The 19,139-nt window shown below is 35.0% G+C and overlaps 1 long non-coding RNA gene across 1 annotated transcript in view; it reads left to right on the top strand.

Annotated features, from left to right (window-relative positions):
- Nucleotides 1-16,403, top strand: part of LOC108536010 (uncharacterized) — a 20,901-nt gene extending 4,498 nt beyond the window's left edge. Inside the window, exons 2-3 of the long non-coding RNA XR_001887395.1 lie at nucleotides 11,083-11,177; nucleotides 15,928-16,403. This is a non-coding gene — a long non-coding RNA (uncharacterized LOC108536010). The remainder of the gene's footprint in view (nucleotides 1-11,082; nucleotides 11,178-15,927) is intronic.
- Nucleotides 16,404-19,139: the final 2,736 nt, after the last annotated feature.

Genomic DNA, 19,139 nt, shown 5'->3' with positions numbered 1-19,139 from the left:
AAAAAAAAAAAAAAAAAAAAAAAAAACATCCAAAGTGAATTCTTACTCTACAGCATTCACGGAAATTCACTCCATGTAGATTAAAAAAAAAAAAGTCAAAATTATGTATTTTAAGATGCAATACAGATCAATATTAGGGAGTTTAAGGATATAGTAAACATGGCACTGAATTTACGAATAATGTTAAAAATATACCTTTGACTATATTTAAACTAAGATGTTTGTATATCAAAATATGTAAATTGAAAGAGAAAAGACTGATGAAACACTAGGAAAGCAAATTTGCAATGATAAGGGAAGAGTATCCTGAATATATAAAATGTATCTGTCAATCAAAAAACAAAATATAAAATAACAGTAAGGATAAGTAGGAGGAGTCAAAAACCAGCAATGCACAGATAATCAGTGACCTAAAACCATATGAAAATTATAAATGAATGTGATAAGCATAAATTGCTAGTTTTTAGACCTTTCTTGACAGCTGGAAAAATCAGAAGGACTAAGACCTAATCACAGTTTCCCCTCCTCACTCTGCTCTCCTGTTCTCCTAGCCAATCAACCTTCAGTATCAGTTAGACCAAGTCAAGTACTGCTTATCACTGAATAGTGAGTTTCAGTTTCTCACCACCCACTAGAAATAGGCAAACATGCCAATCACATCCCTCACTGGGTCCAAGGGGCACTTCATCATCTTGATATCACAAAGTCAGCTTCCCATAGCTTCTGGTTTTTCACTCTTCAAGTGCAACACACATATGGCCCTGAGTGGCAAGTGATGCCTTCTTACCTGGGTTGTGGATTTATATGACTACTCTCAATCTCATCTGTCCAGTGTTTGGTCATCCCATTAACTCTTCCCACTTAAGAGGGTGTGTGATACATGACAGAAAGAATGACATACAAAACCATAATAAACATCATCTAAACTAACCATTTTGGTTAATCCTTGGAAAAGGCAAATTAGGTAGTTGACAAATTGAGAAACGGGAATTTCTTACTACAGGTAAAAGGGTTTCCAAAGAACTTGCAAGATGAAATTGCCTGTGTGTGTGTGTGTGTGTGTGCGCACGCCAGAGACTCCTGTAGAACAGGTGACAGTTACAGGGAACTAACCCATGTTCAACAGTAGATATTTTACAATAAAACTGCAAAAAATCAAAATAGCCATCAATACCAAACTAATTGATGAAACAGTATGAAATCATAACTGGAATGACTAATTTATCAAAATTAGTAACATATCCATGCAATATTATCAAGGGAAACACACCAAATACAGTTCATTTACTTGCCCCAAGAAGAAAGTGTCATGTTGAGCATGAAAGAATATATCCTCTAAGATTTTCTATCGATGGAGTGTAAAAACAGAAAAATACAAAGTGTGTGTCTAGGGGCCACTGGGCATGGGGATACAGACAGACTGAAACAGAGAGAATGAGGTGGTTGAGAAGAGTACAGGAGCACACGGGGAGACTAAGTACTGGCAATATGTTACATGCTAACAGAAGAGTAAGATAATCATTTTCTTGCTTTACGTTTTATATGTATTAGCAACTCTAGCATGTGACATATAACTGAAAAGAGCTCTTGCTGTATATGTGAGGATGTTTACCTGGATTGTCTTTCGATATGCAAATACTGAACTTTTATTAACATGAGTTAAATATTCATGGGTTTATTCACATAAAACCTCATGAATCAAAAAGTCCCAACTAAGCATTGAAAAAAGTTAAAAGTTGCTTACTGATGTGCAAAGACAAAACCCTTATAAACTAAATATTAAGAGAAACTTACATAAGAAACATAGTCTTCATATATATTTTCTTTTTCTCATGACTTGGCATCCCTTGAATAAACAAAATTGAAACTAGAATTTAATAATGGCTAACCTTTTGAAATTTGTGTATCATCAAAAATATAAATGATCCCATAGCCAATTAAAACAAATCTGTATAAGGAGGTCACATTTGCCCATTGTTAAAATGAAAACTATTTTAGACTCTATTACATCATACAATTATTACAATATTTTATATTTATAGATGTATCAGTAAAATATTTGAAAATATCAGTACAATAATACAGAAAATATTTTATCAGTATTTATGTTTAATACGTGGTAGCTCATGTGCATCACACATACCAAACTATGACATAGGGAATGTAAAACCATTTTAATTGACCTCTAGAGATATAACCAAATTTACTCAAGAATCCCAACTAATTGATGGGAAACTGAGACCAGGACCCAGGTTAGTCTGTTTATCTCACCAATGATCCAAACAGCTTCAAAGTGCATCAGTGTAAGTGTTAATGGAGTATATTACATTAATAGACCAATATGGCAAGTTATTTTCCCTATTAAATTGATCCATTATTTGAGAAAACATTAACAAATTTCATCAGCTGTAAATAAAATAATTTAAACACTTGTTTAATCACGGAGTTTTTCTACTTGCAAGTATACTATTATAAATACATTGAATTTTCCTATTGAATAATGCTTCCACTGAGAACAGATATTATCTCTACTTCCATAAGCTCTCTCTATATATGTGTGTGCTCGCACATGCCGCACATGCACATGTGCATACTTTGAACTCTGGCTCCTTGAAAGAAAGGATTAACATTAAAATTATTGGGATACCACGGGGGACCTCTGATACAGGAAAGCAATGAGAACTGTCAATTTCAACTGATCTAATTCTGAACAACACAAACATCTCTTAGGGCAGTTCTCCCCTCTTCCTGAGGTGAAGATTAACTGGAACATTTTTAACATGGCTTAAATTGAGCTGAAAGCGAACCAGAGAAGCGCTGGCAAGAGAATCAAATTTTTCTTGTGCAGACTAGGGTTAGGAAATGGGGAATTACGAGTGAGAAGAGAAATCCACGTTGGCATCATGAAAACGGGTATCTCAACATAAATGATTAAAAGCAATCATAATCTCTGAATATTAAGTGATTTAGGTTTCAGCAACATTTCTTTCATTAATGAGATTTTCGTTGTAAACTCTGTTAAGGTATTATGTCCACATGTGAGCAATGTATTTAACTTGGTCCACAGTTACCCAAATATATTTGCTAGTTTAAGAAATTTTAGTGGTACAAAATTTGTATCAACTTCTTACAATTTCTGGAAGGCAACATAATGGTTACAAACACGTATCTCAACCAAGAGAGAATTAAGATAACTAATCAAAAGCAAATATGGTCCTCCATGAATATCTGATCAAAAATAATTACCATTCATTCTCATATTTATTTTCTTCATTGCACTTAACGTTGTCCAAAATTACTATTCATTTGTCTCCATGTTAACTGTCTCCCTCAACACGTAGGCTTCAGGTAAGTTTCTTGTCTTCTTATCTGCTTACCGAGACTATAATGTACATTTGGTGAAGAAATGTTTGAAAAATAACTGATTGAAGAAAACCTCTGCGCTGGTGTGCTCATCCGAATGAAAACAAACTTTGGATGATTTTAAAACCTCTTAGACTTGATGTATAAACCTCCTTAGAGAGATTTAAGCTAAATCTTTTGACCTCCTCTAAAACGTAAAATTTTCAAGGATATGGCTTTTGTTTTGATCTTAGGGACCACCAACATAAAATGTAAGATCCACTGAGGAAACAGATTAACTGAGTGAATTACCAAGCTAAGGAAACGTAGCAAAAAAATATATACAATGCTTAGAAAAACAAACTAAAAAATTTTAGAAGATTACGACTGATCCACATTTAATTCCAGAATTTGCCAGACACTGGTTTACAAACCACATTTTATGTTTAAGTTCTCCTTTTCTCTTCATAGCAGCAATTCTACCTACTAATTAATTCTATCAGAGTGTAAAACTGAGATTTTTTTAACCAATAACTTTTTACAAGTGTTGAGTTTGCAGAAAATTTGAGCTGAAAGAACTTAACTTCTGTTTCCCAATTTTTCCTGTTCTCCTGCTATTAACATATTTCATGAGTGTGGTACATTTATTACAATGGGCAAACTAATTATATTAAAGTTCATGTTTGGCATCAGATTTCACTGTTTGTTCAATAACATTCTATGGTTATTGACAAATGCATCATGTGGCATTTCTCTATCATTACATGATATTTACTTGAGACAGAGTCTCACTTTGTCACCCAGGTTGGAGCGCAGTGGCGTGATCTCTGCTCACTGCAGCCCCCGCCTCCCAGATTCCAGTGTCTTTCCTGCCTCAGCCTCCTGTGTAGCTGGGATTACAGGCATGCGCCATCATGCCTGGCTAGATTTTGTACTTTTAGTAGAGAAAAGATTTCACCATGTTGGCCAGGTTGATCTTGAACTCCTGACCTCAGGTGATCTGCCAGCCTCAGCCTCCCAAAGTGCTAGGATTACAGGCATGAACCACTGCACCTGGCCCATTACGGTATCTTATAAAATAATTTCACTACCCTGAATATGCCCTGTGCCCCACCTACTCATCCCACCATTTGTCCCTCCAAACACGTGGCAATTTTTTTTTCTCTAATTTTACCTTATCTAGAAAGTCATATAGTTAGAATCATACACTCTGTACTATTTTCAGGTTAGCTTCTTTCATTTAGTAAGATCCATTTAAAGTTGCTTCATATTTTTTCGAAGTTTGATAGCTCATTTCTTCCTTTCCTTAAATTGTAGTTTAAATTTCACATAAGTGTACATATTTTTGAGTTACAATGTGAAGTTTCAATACATGTATACATTATGTGATAGTCAATTCAGGGTAATTAGCGAATTTATCACCTCATACATATCACTTGTTTGTGGTATGAGCGTTCAAAATCCCCTCTTCTATTTTTAAATATATAATGCATTGTTATCCATAATCATCTTACTATGCAATAGAACAAATTCCTCCCATTTAACTGTAACTTTGTACTTTTTGACCAACCTCTCCCCATTGTCCCTTCCTCCTCTCTCCCACCTCCAGTGTCTACTATTCTAGTGTCTGTCTATAAGATCAACCTTTTAGATTCTCCCATAAGAGATCATTTGTTTTTATTACTGAATATTTCATTGGATTGATGTGTCACAGAATGCCGATTTATTCATGTACTGGAAAGAATCTTGGTTGCTTCCAAGTTTTGGCAATTATGCATAAATCTGATGTAGATATTTGTGTACAGGGTTTTTGTGTAGATGTAAGTTTTCAGTTCGTTCAGTTAAATACCAAGAACTATGATTACTGAAATACGTAGTAAGAGTATAATGACTATAGTCAGAAAGAACCAAACTGTCTTCTAACATGTCTGTACTGTTTTGCACTTCTTCCCAGTAACTTATAAGAGTTTGTTTCTCCATATCATTGTCGGCACTTGGTGTTGTCAGTTTTGGATTTTAGTCATTCTGGTAAGCGTGTGGAAATATCTCAATGTTTTAATTTGCAATTCCTAAAGACATCAAACCGATTTTTAAACAGTTGATCCTTGCTTATGGTTGTAGTTGTCGCTTGCAGGGGAAAAAAAAAGTGAGTATAAGTGAGTTTATGATAGCCAGAGTAGAAATCTGCTTATAATAGACGAAGGCAGACTTTTTGGAGTTGCTTTTAAGTTCCTTAACATTTCCAAACTACCTATTCTACTTCTCATTGTACTGGAGGGATATAAAACAAGATTAACCTTTCAAATCATGCAGGGTAATTAAGATTGACTTTAGGATCTTGCAAAATTTTCTGCAATCTTCTCTTAAACACTGCATATAATACATTAACCTAATTGTTAAATTTGTGTAATAATCATATTTTAAAATTTCTTAAATAGCAATTTAAAATAATCAGTTTTCTCTCCTAGATGAGGACAAGTCTTCTTTAAAAGAAAATATATATACACGTCAGGCTGGGTGTGTTTTTTATAGCCTTAATAAAATTTTGTGCCCTAAATTTTTTGTAAGAAAATTTTGTACCCTAAATTTTTTTATAAGAAAATTTTGTGCCCTAAATTTTTTTTATGAGAAAAGTTAAATTTTACTAAAATAGATGGTTTTTTCCCCCTCTGTGGTAAAACTAAGACTATATCTTAGATAAAGTAAGGAAAATAGCAGTATATTTTTTAAGTGGATTAGAGGACAGTATATTTTAAAAAGTTCCTGGGGGAATATCAAACTGAAGAATAAATTTTTCTGCATACATAGGAATATCAGCTGCTCTTGAAAGATATTGGAGTATAAAGACACCCACTTAAAAATTCTGACACATACACATTTAAATGTTCTTAAATTTTTTTTTCTTTTACTTCAGATTGAAGTATAAAAGAAACATATGCAGCATTTGAAAATAATTATCACCATAAATTAGGCGGTTATGTTTTGTGATTTTGGTTATTAATGTATAGCAGATCTTAACATCAAGCCCAGAATAGACCTTAATATGTTTTGTGAGCAATCCAGACATAAGGCGAGAACATCATTAAGGAATGCTTGTAAATAAATTGAAATGTGACAATGTTTCATTACAATAAATTGTTTTGAATCTATTAAGAAAATAGTCCCTTAAAGTTATTTACCTATTTTCACATCTTATACCATATGTAATTAGATTCACATATTAAATGCAAAACATATAATGTATATACTATTTTAGACACATGCTGTTAGATTTTACTATATTTCCTTTACCTCAACTATTACATGTGAAAGTAAATACAAGAGTTCACATTCACAGAAACATAATAGTACAATATGTAGAGAAGATTAACGGAAACAGCAAGAGATTCTAAATTTAGAGATGTGTTGTAATTCATTTGTGAGGAAAATAATTTTACTTGCCTACTGGGCAATTTGATCTCCCCCTTTTATTTGCACTAATTGTATTCAATGAGTGAAAATACCACCTTTTCTAGCCACATTTGCCACTGAATGTGGGCATGTTACTACATTTTGGGCAATGATGTAAGCATATTATAAATATGTATAATGAACTTATATATAACTATATGTCATGAAGTTATTTATCATAAATATTTTTAAGTACTTTATAATACGTAAACTGTATGAGATAAATTCTTAAAGCCCTTGTTTTGTAATGTGCAGGTGGATAACCTCATATATGTTACAAGTAATATACAAATACATTTGAATATATACAAATATATTTTAATACACACACACACCACTCACAATTTTCTTCTTTCATTTGAACTCCAACTGATACACTGAACCATAAAGACGAGAGCTGGATTTTAAGAAAAGTAGCAAGAAAAAGTCTGGCAACCGAAAACAGTTACAATATCAAACCTGGAATGACAATACCTCAACTGTATGAGAGATCTAAATTTTCCTAAGTCACAGTTTTTATTTTTCTGCAATGTGCAGGTGGATAACCTCATATGTATATTGTGTATTTAAAATATACATTATAAATACATCTGAATATATCAAAGGTTCAATTTCTATACCTATTGAGAGTAGAAGTAGCCTAGAAGTACCTCCTCTACCCACCTTATTATATTAATGTAAATGAATAAATGCCACATAAAGTAGAAAACTTTTCTGACGCTGAATTCACTTCATATCAGATATACATCTAATTACATTTATATTTGTTTCTAATATCAGCTTGTAGTGCCCTTTTCATTGATAATCTAGGAAGTAATATCACAAGGAATTCGAGGAAAAATAATTGATAGAAGCTAACATGTTTATTCACTGAGAAGATTCTCATACACAAAAAGTTATAAACATATGCCGAGTTTTATATGCAACTGTAGAGGCATTTTCAAAAGAGAAAGTAATCAACAAACTACTTTGAAAGTAGAGATAAAACTTTTATGAATTTAATCAGATTTCTTTTAAAATACGTGCTGTGTTTGTAGTAGGATTTCAGAGACAAGATTTCATGAGTTTAATCTGATTTCTTTTTAAATGTGTGGTATGTTTGAAATAGGACTTTGGAAAGATGTGGGACTTTAGAGGAATCCCTTTCATTTCTGACCTTGTAATGTCTTCAGGCCGGAGGCATCATGTTTGAAGCTAAAAGAACATTTATAATAAAATACACACTCCTTAGAGGCGACACAAATTTTCAGTGACATGTAAATTAAAGAGGATTTTCAGTGTATTTCTCAGGCTGACATATGAAGCCATTTGAAATGTTATTAGTGCCAAACATCAAACATCTCTCTTAGTTCTTTTCATGAAGACTTGAGTGTCATCCCTAAGTATTTGGGTATTTTAAGGAACCTGACATTATAACTTTAATATGTTTTTGTTTTCAACAAATATCCAATCCAAATATATTTTCCATAGAGGCAAAGAAGCTACACAGGATGAAGCTCAAAAGCAGGTATCAGACCTCAACCAACAACTAAAGATTCAGAAAACAGTAGTCAATGATGACTAAAGTCATCCACCTCAGTATATTCACATAGCTCCAGGTGAGCCAGTGGCACAGAAGAAATTCGTGCCAGTGAATATTCAAGAATCACGCTAACCTGCTGAGAAGAGCCTGGAGACACCTTTATACTTCTCCACTTCCAACTGATATAGCTACAGAAATGTGGCTTACAAAGGGCAAAGAGACTTAAACTGTTTTATGAGCAGTGGGTTGAATTTTAATAGCATCATTAGGCCATGGTGTGTGACTTATTGTCACTCTAAAATGTGCATTATTAAAAAAAAAAGCAAAAGCTAATAAAAGTGTTAGGTTATAACTTCATCCATAGAAGGTCAGATGGAAGAGTATAGCAAATTGACCGGCTAATTGTACTCATTAAGCATACAAGTTATCTTAAATTTGCAATATTAATGTGACCTTCAGAAGCAGCATGTCTGGAGCATCTGAATAGCAACTTACTCTTCTATTTATTGTTTCCATCTTTTACATTATCATTTGAAGAAACCAAGGAGAAAATATAGTTTTATTTTATCCCATAGAATGATGAAATAAATGCAAGTGGTCTGTTTAAACATATGCCAAATAATGTTTACATAACCAAGGATTTATATGAAGCACTTAAAACTCTTAAGAGTAGGCCTGAAGAATCCATGAATAAACAGAAAATCATGATTAATATCCATAATCAAAATTTTATACTTTAATGAAAGAATTGTAAAAACATGGATAGAAAATTTGCTGCGTATGTTTAATACCTGGGCATAGATGGATGTACAATGCTTATTAGAAGTATTTTGTAAGCACAGCACTAAAAGTTTTTTTTTTAATGTGTAGCAGGAGCTACAAGGGGATGTAAAGAATTGTCTACTTGAATGATGGACACTAGACTAGATCTAAATTAAATCTTTCTCTCTGCAGAAGTTGCTCTTTTTCAAATTGATGTTAAGATGACAGGACCCAGTGCTGACAGGATATTCTTGGGGAGTCCATCTCCTATTTCACAACCCAGACGAGCTGTTAGTTTGCTGTTGTTGACAATGCCCGTCACTAAATTATTAGAGGAATGCTAGGGAGTAAATTAGGATGTCCTGCTTTTCAGCACCGGCTTGTTAGAAATTTTTGGTGATGTACCTTTAATCAACTTAAGTGATTAGCCTTGTTTCTACATCTGAAAGATAAAGGTGCAAAGAACCAGATCTGTCGACTATGTTTACTGTCCAAGGGCCTTCCATTCTACTCCACTATTTAATACGGTTTTAAGTCAACATTATGAGATAAATCATGTTCGTCTTGTTTTAAATGAGAAAACTCTTAGGTTCAAAGAAGTTAAATAATGTGCCTGCATGTTTGAAGTCTTAACTACAGTCTAACTCGAAATATGATTATTCTAGAGGGATAGGCTAGATGAATTATAGAATATTTTCTAGTATGAAATGCCCAAGTGTATTTCTAGATATGCTCACTTTTACTGATGACTAAATATAAATTAAATGTAGTAGAGAGTTTCAGATTGTTTTAAGTTACCTGTCGTACTATTACATTCAAAAGATATCCCCTTCTGGAAATGAAAATACTTCAATTTGATCCGTGCTTCAAAATGAGTATTACAAAGTATAATATATTTTGAAATCTATTGAAAGGCATTGAAAAGATTAAAATACAGTGACAAATTATAGGAATAAGGTCAAAGATTTAAAAAAAATTAGAGATGAGCTCATTATTACAGACAGCTTTCCCCCAGGGATATCTGGCAATTCCAGGAAAAGCTGCTGGGAAGCTGAGCAAAGGAAATGATCTTTAAACAGGGTCATGAAGAAAATACTGAAAATTTGAATTCAGCGCTCAGCAAAATTCAGAGTCCTGATAAACTCTCAATATCTGAATAGGAATAAGGGTAAACTGAAACTAGCAGGGCCATTTACAGTCATTTCAGTACCTAGAATTGGATGAAGGTAATCATAATTGATAAATCATTTACCTACTTGCTTGAAAAAATAATGAATTACTCGAGGAAGGTAACACCTTTCTAGGTCTTCAGTTTGTGTTTTTTCATGTAACTTATCAGGTATAAGAGGGGACATCATAACATGATGAGAAAATGAGAAAAACAACAGATTACAGAAACAGCTTGTTGGATTCCAGATAATGAAGTTAGAATACACAGATATTTAACTATGTTTAATATGTTTAAAGATATACATACAAATGACGTTAGCTTTGGAAGAACAATGCTTAAAAATTAAATGCAAATTCTGAAACTGAAATAATTCAACCAATAAATTAACAGTTGAGAGAATTAGTAAACTAACATAAATCAGAAAAACTATCCAGACTGAAGCCTACAGAAACTATAGGGTGGAATAAAAAGCAGGTACTGTATTTAAAGGTTCTCCAGAGAACCAGAACCATTAGAATCCTATTATACTCATGTTTCTCTGGAGAACAGAATGAGTGGGTACATGTGTGTATGTTACATATTTATAATACATTCATATTCAATTCATATTCATATATTCACACACACATAGAAAAAAAATTAAGAAATTGGCCTATAAGATTATGAGACTTTTTTGGCTTGGATTCTGTAGGGTAGGCTGCCAGTCTGTACATTCAGATAAGAAATTATATTACAGTCTTGAGTTTGAGACTTACAGACAGGGCAGCAGACAGGAGAATCAGGCTGGGTCTCTATGTTGCAATCTTGAGGCAGAATTTTTTTTTTTCTTTTTCAGGAAACCTATCTTTGCTCTTGAGGCTTTAAACTGATTGGATGAGGCCTACCTACATTATTGAGGATAGCCAACTTTAACATTTACGGACTGTAAAGGTGAATCATATTTTAAAATATCCATCTATAGTATTTGAACAAACAGCATAGCCTAGCCCACTTGACATAAGTTAATTACCACTGGTGGTAAGAGTTAAAATAGATACATTTTAATGCATATAATCATATTTATATTTAAAGTCACACTAAGAGAACACAAAAAAAAAGAACCAGTAATTGAAGAAATAAATGCTGAGAATATTCAAATAAAATATATCAAGACAGATTCAAAAAAAATCCCCAAAACTCTGAATTTAAAAAAAAAGGCACAATTTTTTAATGCTAATGCAAAATTAGAATACAAAAAATACTAGAAGCCCAATGAAACAAGGAAAAAAAGCAACACAGAATTGAAAGAATATTTTTAAAGTAGTAATGATAGGACCACTCTCTTCTCAACAGAAACTGTGGATGTCTGTAAGAATTAAAGTGATATTGGCCGGGCACGGTGGCTCACGCCTGTAATCCCAGCACTTTGGGAGGCTGAGGCGGACTGATCACGGGTCAGGAGAGAGAGACCATCCTGGCTAACGTGGTGAAATCCCACCTCTACAAAAAATACAAAAAGACTAGCCAGGCGTGGTGGCAGGCACCTGTAGTCCCAGCTACTTGAGAGGTTGAGGCAGGAGAATGACATGAACCTGGGAGGCAGAGCTTGCAGTGAGGTGAGATGGCACCACTGTATTCCAGCCTGGGCAACAGAGCAAGACTCTACCAAAAAAAAAAAAAAAAACCACACACAAAGGGGTATCTTCAAGTATTGAAAGAAAATGATTGACATACTAGATTCTGTGCTAGGTTAAAACTGCCCTTCAAGTAAAAAAATACGTATTTTCTACAAAAATTTACAAAAAAAAAAATTCACAATGAAAGTGGGGTATTTTAACCTAGCCTCTAAGTAACAAAATACAAGACTTTAATAATGCCTTTGAAAATCTTAATGACTTGTAAGCCATCTGATAAACACAAAATGTGTATATTCATATATGTATATATTACACTTAAATATAAATGTATAATATGTATATATGTTTTATACACACAAACTTGAAATACCTTAATAACTTCAGAAAATATTTTAGGAACACTAAGACCATTTATAAAAAGTACCACATATTCCATGAAACTGGTCTCAAGAAATAGTAAATGATTTATATCATTCAGGTTATGTTCCTGTCCAATGTGAAGTTAGAAATCAAATTTTTACAGTCACGTGACTGCACCATAAGTTGGGAGATAAAAAATAAGCTTCCGAATACCTCATGTAAATGTAAAGAAAATCACAGTACAAATCAGAAAACATATTTAATGGAAACAAAGACATATAAAAAATTTTAGTAATCTACCCACATCTGTGCTTAGAGGTTTATAGCTTCAAATGTCTACATTGCAAAAGTAACAGGCTAAGATGATTATTGTATTAGTCTGTTCGTGCATCTCTAAAAAGAAACAGCTGAGTATGGGTAAATTGTAAAGAAGTTTAAATGACTCACAGTTCTGCAGGCTGTACAGAGAGCATAATGCTGGCATCTACTGTCCTGAGGACCTCAGGAAGCTTGCAAATATGGTGGAAAGTGAAGGGGAGCCAGCATGTCACCTGGTGAGTGTAGAAGCAAGACACAAAATGAGGTTCCAGAATATTTTAAATAACCAGATCTTGAGTGAACTAAGTGAGCGAAAACTCACTTATAACCAAGGGAATGGTGCTAAACCATTCATGGGGAATCTGCCCCATGATATAACTTCTACCAGGCCTCACCTCCAACACTGGTAATCATTTCAACACGAGATGTGGACGGGACAAATATCCAAATTATATCAATTATATATATATTAAAATATGTTTAAACATTTAAACATGAAGGAGAGTAAGGTAAAATACTGAAGATTAAATAGAAATAACTGACAAAACAAATTCTATAAAAAGTCAGTACAACTGCCCAAGCTGAGACTGAAGAAAAAAGGAAATATACAAATACATGCGAATTAAAAAGAATACCATTATAAAGAGTGTATTGGCAAATTATAAATTAAAACTCAATGTTTTAAAATATAAATTGATACCTTAAAATAAAACTCAAAATATGACAAGCAATGGAACAGAATATGAAATCTGTAACTATTAGATTATGTAATTTAAATATTTCAGATAAAACGGCTACACCTATATTGTTTTACCAATGAATTCTAGAAAGCACTTTTAAATAAAAATCTTGCCTATCAAAAAATTATACCCCGAGATCAAAATAAAACCAAGATTTCTATTCTACCTACTTTTTAAAGAACAGTTTTGAGGATCATTGATATACAAAACAATGTACACAATGTATATAATTTTATGAGTTTTTATGAGTTCGGATATATATATTCATGATATCACCACAACCAATGTAATAAATCTATTCATCATCCCCCAAATCATCTTCGGTCCCTTTGTGTGTGTGTGTGTGTGTGTGTGTCAAGTAGATTTAACATAAGATCTGTTTAATATTCAAGTGCACAATACTGTTTTCTAAACTATAGGCACCAAGTTGTAGAGCAGATCTTTCATATTTATTCACCTTGTATAATGGTTAAGTTCATACTCATTGAATAACTTTATACACCTCCCTGGCAGCCACCATTCTATTTTCTGCTTCTATAAGCTTAACTATTTTTATAATTCCTATAAAGGGAATCACGCCGTGTTTGTCCTTCTGTGACTGACACTTCACTTAAAATGTTTTTAACGTCTATCCATAGTACTGCAAATGGCAGAATTTTCTTTAAAGCTTAGTAACATCCATTGTGGTGTGGGAGAGAGACAGGATGACATTTTCCTTATCAACTTGTCTGTTGATGGACATTTAGGAGGTTTCCATACATTGGCTACTGTGAATAATGCTGCAGTAAACATGGGAGTGCACTTATCTATTCAAAGGCAGCCCAAGAAATGAGAAAATATTTTCGTATTATGTATTTGATAACGGGTTACTTTTCAAAACAAATTCCGTAAAACAAAGCCAAAAATCAAAACTAGTGCTCAAAAAAATGAGGAAAAAAAAATCAAAGACGACATACAAATGATCAACGTCAGAAAATTTAAGAAATGGTCACGAAAAGGTTGGCCTTTTCTTATGTAAGTAATGGTCAACATAAAAAAAAGTCATTGACGTTCAAATGGTCAATATAAGAAAAGGTTGGCCGGGCGTCGTGGCTCACACCTGTAATCCCAGCACTTTGGGATGCTGAGGCAGGCAGATTACGAGGTCAGGAGATCAGGACCATCCTGGCCAACATGGTGAAACTGTCTCTACTACAAACACAAAAATTAGCTGGGCGTGGTGGCACGCACCTGTAGTCCCAGTTACTGGGGAGCCTGAGGAATTGACTATTAGAAAACCTCAAATTCAAATCAAACGTAAGTAACATTGTATTACAACCAAAATGGCTTTAAAAATGTCAATATTAACGTATGCATAGAATGGTGAAGAGCCAAAATCCAAACACTGATAACTTTGCCTATTAAACTTTTATATGTAACCTATTACCTAACAGGTTTATGTACACCAAGAGAATGTAAGGGAATATTCACTCTAGTGCCATTTGTAATTTGTACATCACACGAATAAAAACTCATTCATGATATTATGTAAATCTCAGTATGACAAAAGAACAATTACAAGCCACACCGGGCGGAAGACACTTTCAGGACAAAAACTGATAAAGTTCAAATAGCTGTCATAAATAGAAAGGATAAATAGCATTATATTCACACTGTGCAATATTGTAGTTCACTTAAAAATAATGTAATACAGCTACATACAATATGGATTATTTTCATACTTCATATTGGGCAAATTAGATATAAAGCTACACTATACGTTTCTACTTTAAAGTGCAAAATTAAGCAGTACTGACTTACAATTTTAGGAGTTACGATAGTAGTTACTTGTGGGTAGTAGGGAATGGATAGTGATTGGAAAGTGAAACTAATTTTGTGTTTCTAAACCGTGCTTTCCTTCCTGAGAGGTGGTTAAACACGAGGTCTTCATGATACTCCACTGAAATCAATATTTACATTTTCGTTTTTGAACACAGGTCATACTTCACAACTTAAAGACAAATTTGTCAATGTAAAGCTATAGAAATAAAAGTTAAAACAAAGGCAGTTGTTACCTAATAAACCTGGGATATGTAGGTCACCAATTATTTAGCAACACATTCTACATGAATTGCTTGACTCCTCCATACCATCCGACTTGTCTAGAGTAATTTTAGCAAATGCCAATTGCCCAAGGAGCCCTGCAGGCACTAATTCATTCAAGCCTTAATTAAGTAGCTTTTATTTACTTCAGAAATCTAGGCTATATTGGCTGTGAATACCTGAAATTCAGGTAAAAAAAATAACTTTATATAATTGTTTTCTGTAATTACTTGAAGCAGGGGCTAACATTTTATCACATCTCAAAGAGCCAGTTCAGGTTTCTGCGATTTCGTGTCACAAAATTGTTTTCATCTAAAAAAAATACCTTGATAGAAATGCTGTTTCCCAGCCTCTGACCTTTCTAAAGTCTAAAGTGTGGCAACTTCTGCTCCAAATCCTTACCCTTTCAGCTTTACTTGGTTACACTCGCTGTTACTCTCAGGTGTCTTAATTTTTATCAATTACTATTTGTCTTTACTAGCTTTCTGTCTTTAAAGTATCTCTTCTACAACTCTTTACAAATAACCATTTAACTCATTGCCTTTACTCTGTCATTCGATTCAGAAATTACCTTCGCCTACTGTGTCCGGAATTGGTGCGTTCTTGGTCTTGCATGACTTTAGGAACAAACCCACAGACCCCCACTGTGAATGTTACAGTTCTTAAAGATGGCACGTTCGGAGTTTGTTCCTTCTGCTGTTCGGACGTGGTCAGATTTTCTTCCTTCTGGTGAGTTCGCGGGTCTCTCTGACTTAAGAGTTAAGCTGCAAGACCCTCACGGTGAGCATGACAGCTCTTAAAAGCACCCATACCGCAATTCTTTGTTCACTTCTGGTGGGTTACAGCTGCAAACCTGCAAGATGAGTTGTTACAGCTGATAAACGCAGCGCTCCGCAGTTATTCATTCCTCCCAGTGGGTTCAGCAGTTTCAGCTGACTTCAAAATAGAAGCTACAAACCTCCACTATGAACTGTTACAGTTCACAAACGCAGTGTGCATAACAAATAAGCCATCAAGCATCAAGCAAAACTTAAACAGCTCTGACAGCCAAACCCAACAGGGTTGAGACTACTAGGGCCAGTGGCCTGCTTTTATTCCCTTACCTGGCCCCACCCACATCCTGCTCATTGGTCCATTTTACAGAGAGCTGATTGGTCCATTTTACGAAGAGCTGATTGGTCCACTTTTCAGCAAGCTGATTGGTCCATTTTACAGAGAGCTGATTGGTCCATTTTACAGAGAGCTGATTGGTCCGTTTTGACAGAGTGCTGATTGGTGCGTTTACAAAGCTTTAGTTAGACACAGAGTGCTGATTGGTGCATTTATAAGCCTTTAGCTTGACACTAAAGTTCTCCAAGTCCCCACCAGATTAACTAGACACAGAGCGCTCTTTAGCTACACGCAGAATGCTGATTGGTGCGTTTACAATCCTTTAGCTGGACACAAAAGTTCTCCAAGTCCCCACCCCTCCCAGAAGCCCAGCAGGTTTCACCTTTCACTGTGGCTAGCCAGTGGGACTTTGTGACACCTAGCCCTGGCACTCCAGCAGCCCAGAGGGAGCTTGTCTGTGGATCAAGCCCAGCAGGTGCCAGCCAGCCGCGCCCAGTGTAGGCAGCCCAGAGGGAGCTAGTTCCCTCATCAAGCTCAGCAGGCGCCGGCTGGCCGCCCCAAGTGCAGGGCTTGCTGAGCCGCCTCACCTGGAAACCGCTGCCACCTGGAAACCTCCGCCACCTGGAAACGGCGCCAGCCCCCGAGCGCCCCGTGCAGCCCCGTCTTCTGCCGGCGCCTCTTCCTCCACACCTCCCCAGGAGCAGAGGGAGCTGGCTCCGTCCTCCGCCAGCGCCAGAGGGGTCCTCATCGCGCAGCGGCGGGCTGAAGGGCTCCTGGAGCACGGTCAGAGCGGACGCCTAGGCCAAGGAGGCGCAGAGAGCAAGCCAGGACTGCTAGCACGTTGTGACCTCTGGCTATCACCCTCTCACTGACCTCTTAAATGTACCAGAATCTGATTGCTGCCTACACAGAAATAATCGATGTACTAAAAACAATGGACAATTTTTAGTTATTAAAATACTTTACATTTCTAAAATTTTGGCTCCCTGAATGTTCTGCCTTTCTGAACCACTGCCTTCTTTCAGTTTGTTGGTAGAACATTCTCACTGTTTCCTTGTTTTTCTATTTCCTGGAGTCTTTGTACATATTACTCCTTTTTTCTTCCCTCGGATGTCAGTGTTTCCTATGAATCTCGCTTTTTCTTTCTGTGATTTACCAAGTCTCTATAAGAATTAAAAAAAAAAAAAAATTTCATGAATCCAAGTTAACTCTATGGTAGGGTCGCCCATGTTAGAGTCCGCTGAAAGAATGATTTGGATGCTAATATTTTATATGTGAGGAGATCAGGAAATTGTGGTAGAAGAGCATGAAAGTGAGATAAGAAAGTCAAGAGAAAAGGTAGATTATTAGACAAGCAACCATTGTGAATATCTGGAGGTAAATTCTGCTTGCTAATCATTAGAGTCAGAGTATACTATATGATTTTGTTTTCTCAACCATAACTATAAGATGGTGAGGGTATTTATCCATTGCCACATAGAGAATTGTTTCCAAAGTTGCTATTTCCCCTGTATCTTTGGACTTTTAACAGAATTACAATGTCAGAAAAGAAGAAAAGAAAAAACTTTCAGGCGAAGACACGTAAGATTTGGTAGCTGGAAGTCAGGCAAGCGTAGATGGAAATGGGAAGGGTAGAGGGAGTATGGATGAGTAAGACTCAGAATCCACTACAGTCCATCATGCACTGCCTGGATCCAGTCAAATACACCACATAAAATTCACACTGTACTGTCAACAATTTTCTAAAGTAGTAAGTCGTCACAACTCAAAAAATAATAATAAAAATAAAAGAATAATTATTAGGGCAAGCCACAGTCCCCGTTGATTGATGCAGCTAATCCTAAATCTGAAACAAACACTAATCCTCTCCTTTCTGAGTATCTACCACCCATTCTAACGTTCCTTACTCTCAGTAGCACTTTTGGTAGTCTAGGTCACTTTCTGAGTGGGTAACTTAAAAGTTTCCCTCCAAGGTTGTAAATGTCTGAGAACAATGCTTGGTCAGGCCATGTTTTTGTGTGACATCGATGAAGCTGGAGGACATTATACTAAGTGAATTTATGCAGGAACAGAAAACCAAATACTGCATGTTCTCACTTATAAGTGGGAACTAAGCATTGGGTACATACGGACATAAAGATGGAAACAATAGACACTGGGAACTGCTAGGAGGGGAGAGTGTGAGGAGGCACGGGCTGAAAAGCTGCATATTAGGGCCTATGCTCACTACCTGGGTAATGGGATCATTCATACCCCAGTCCTCAGTGTCACAGAATATACCCATGTCACAAACTTGCAGATGTACCCCCAGAATTTAAAATATAAGTGGAAATTATTTTAAAATATATAGTCATATTTAGAATACTCTAATATTTCAATTAGAGGTCATGCATTATTTTTAATTCTAGTATACAAGTTAAAACTCAAAAGTATTAAATATAACTATAGCTACAATATAATATTTTTAATAAATATATAATATGAAAACATGTAAATTGTGACATCAATTACATGGAATGTGTATGTAGAGGGGAAAAGCAAATGCCTAGAGTTTTCGTATGGAAAAAATTAAATCGCTGTTAGCTTAAAACAGACTATAATAACTATAAGGTGTTTTAGGTAATCCTCATCTGATTACAAAAATAATGTGTAGTAGATACATGAAA

Source organism: Rhinopithecus bieti, unplaced genomic scaffold (genome assembly GCF_001698545.2).
Source record: "Rhinopithecus bieti isolate Rb0 unplaced genomic scaffold, ASM169854v2 scaffold_1244, whole genome shotgun sequence".
Lineage (NCBI taxonomy): Eukaryota > Metazoa > Chordata > Mammalia > Primates > Cercopithecidae > Rhinopithecus > Rhinopithecus bieti.
This window is presented reverse-complemented; position numbering and strand designations above follow the sequence as displayed.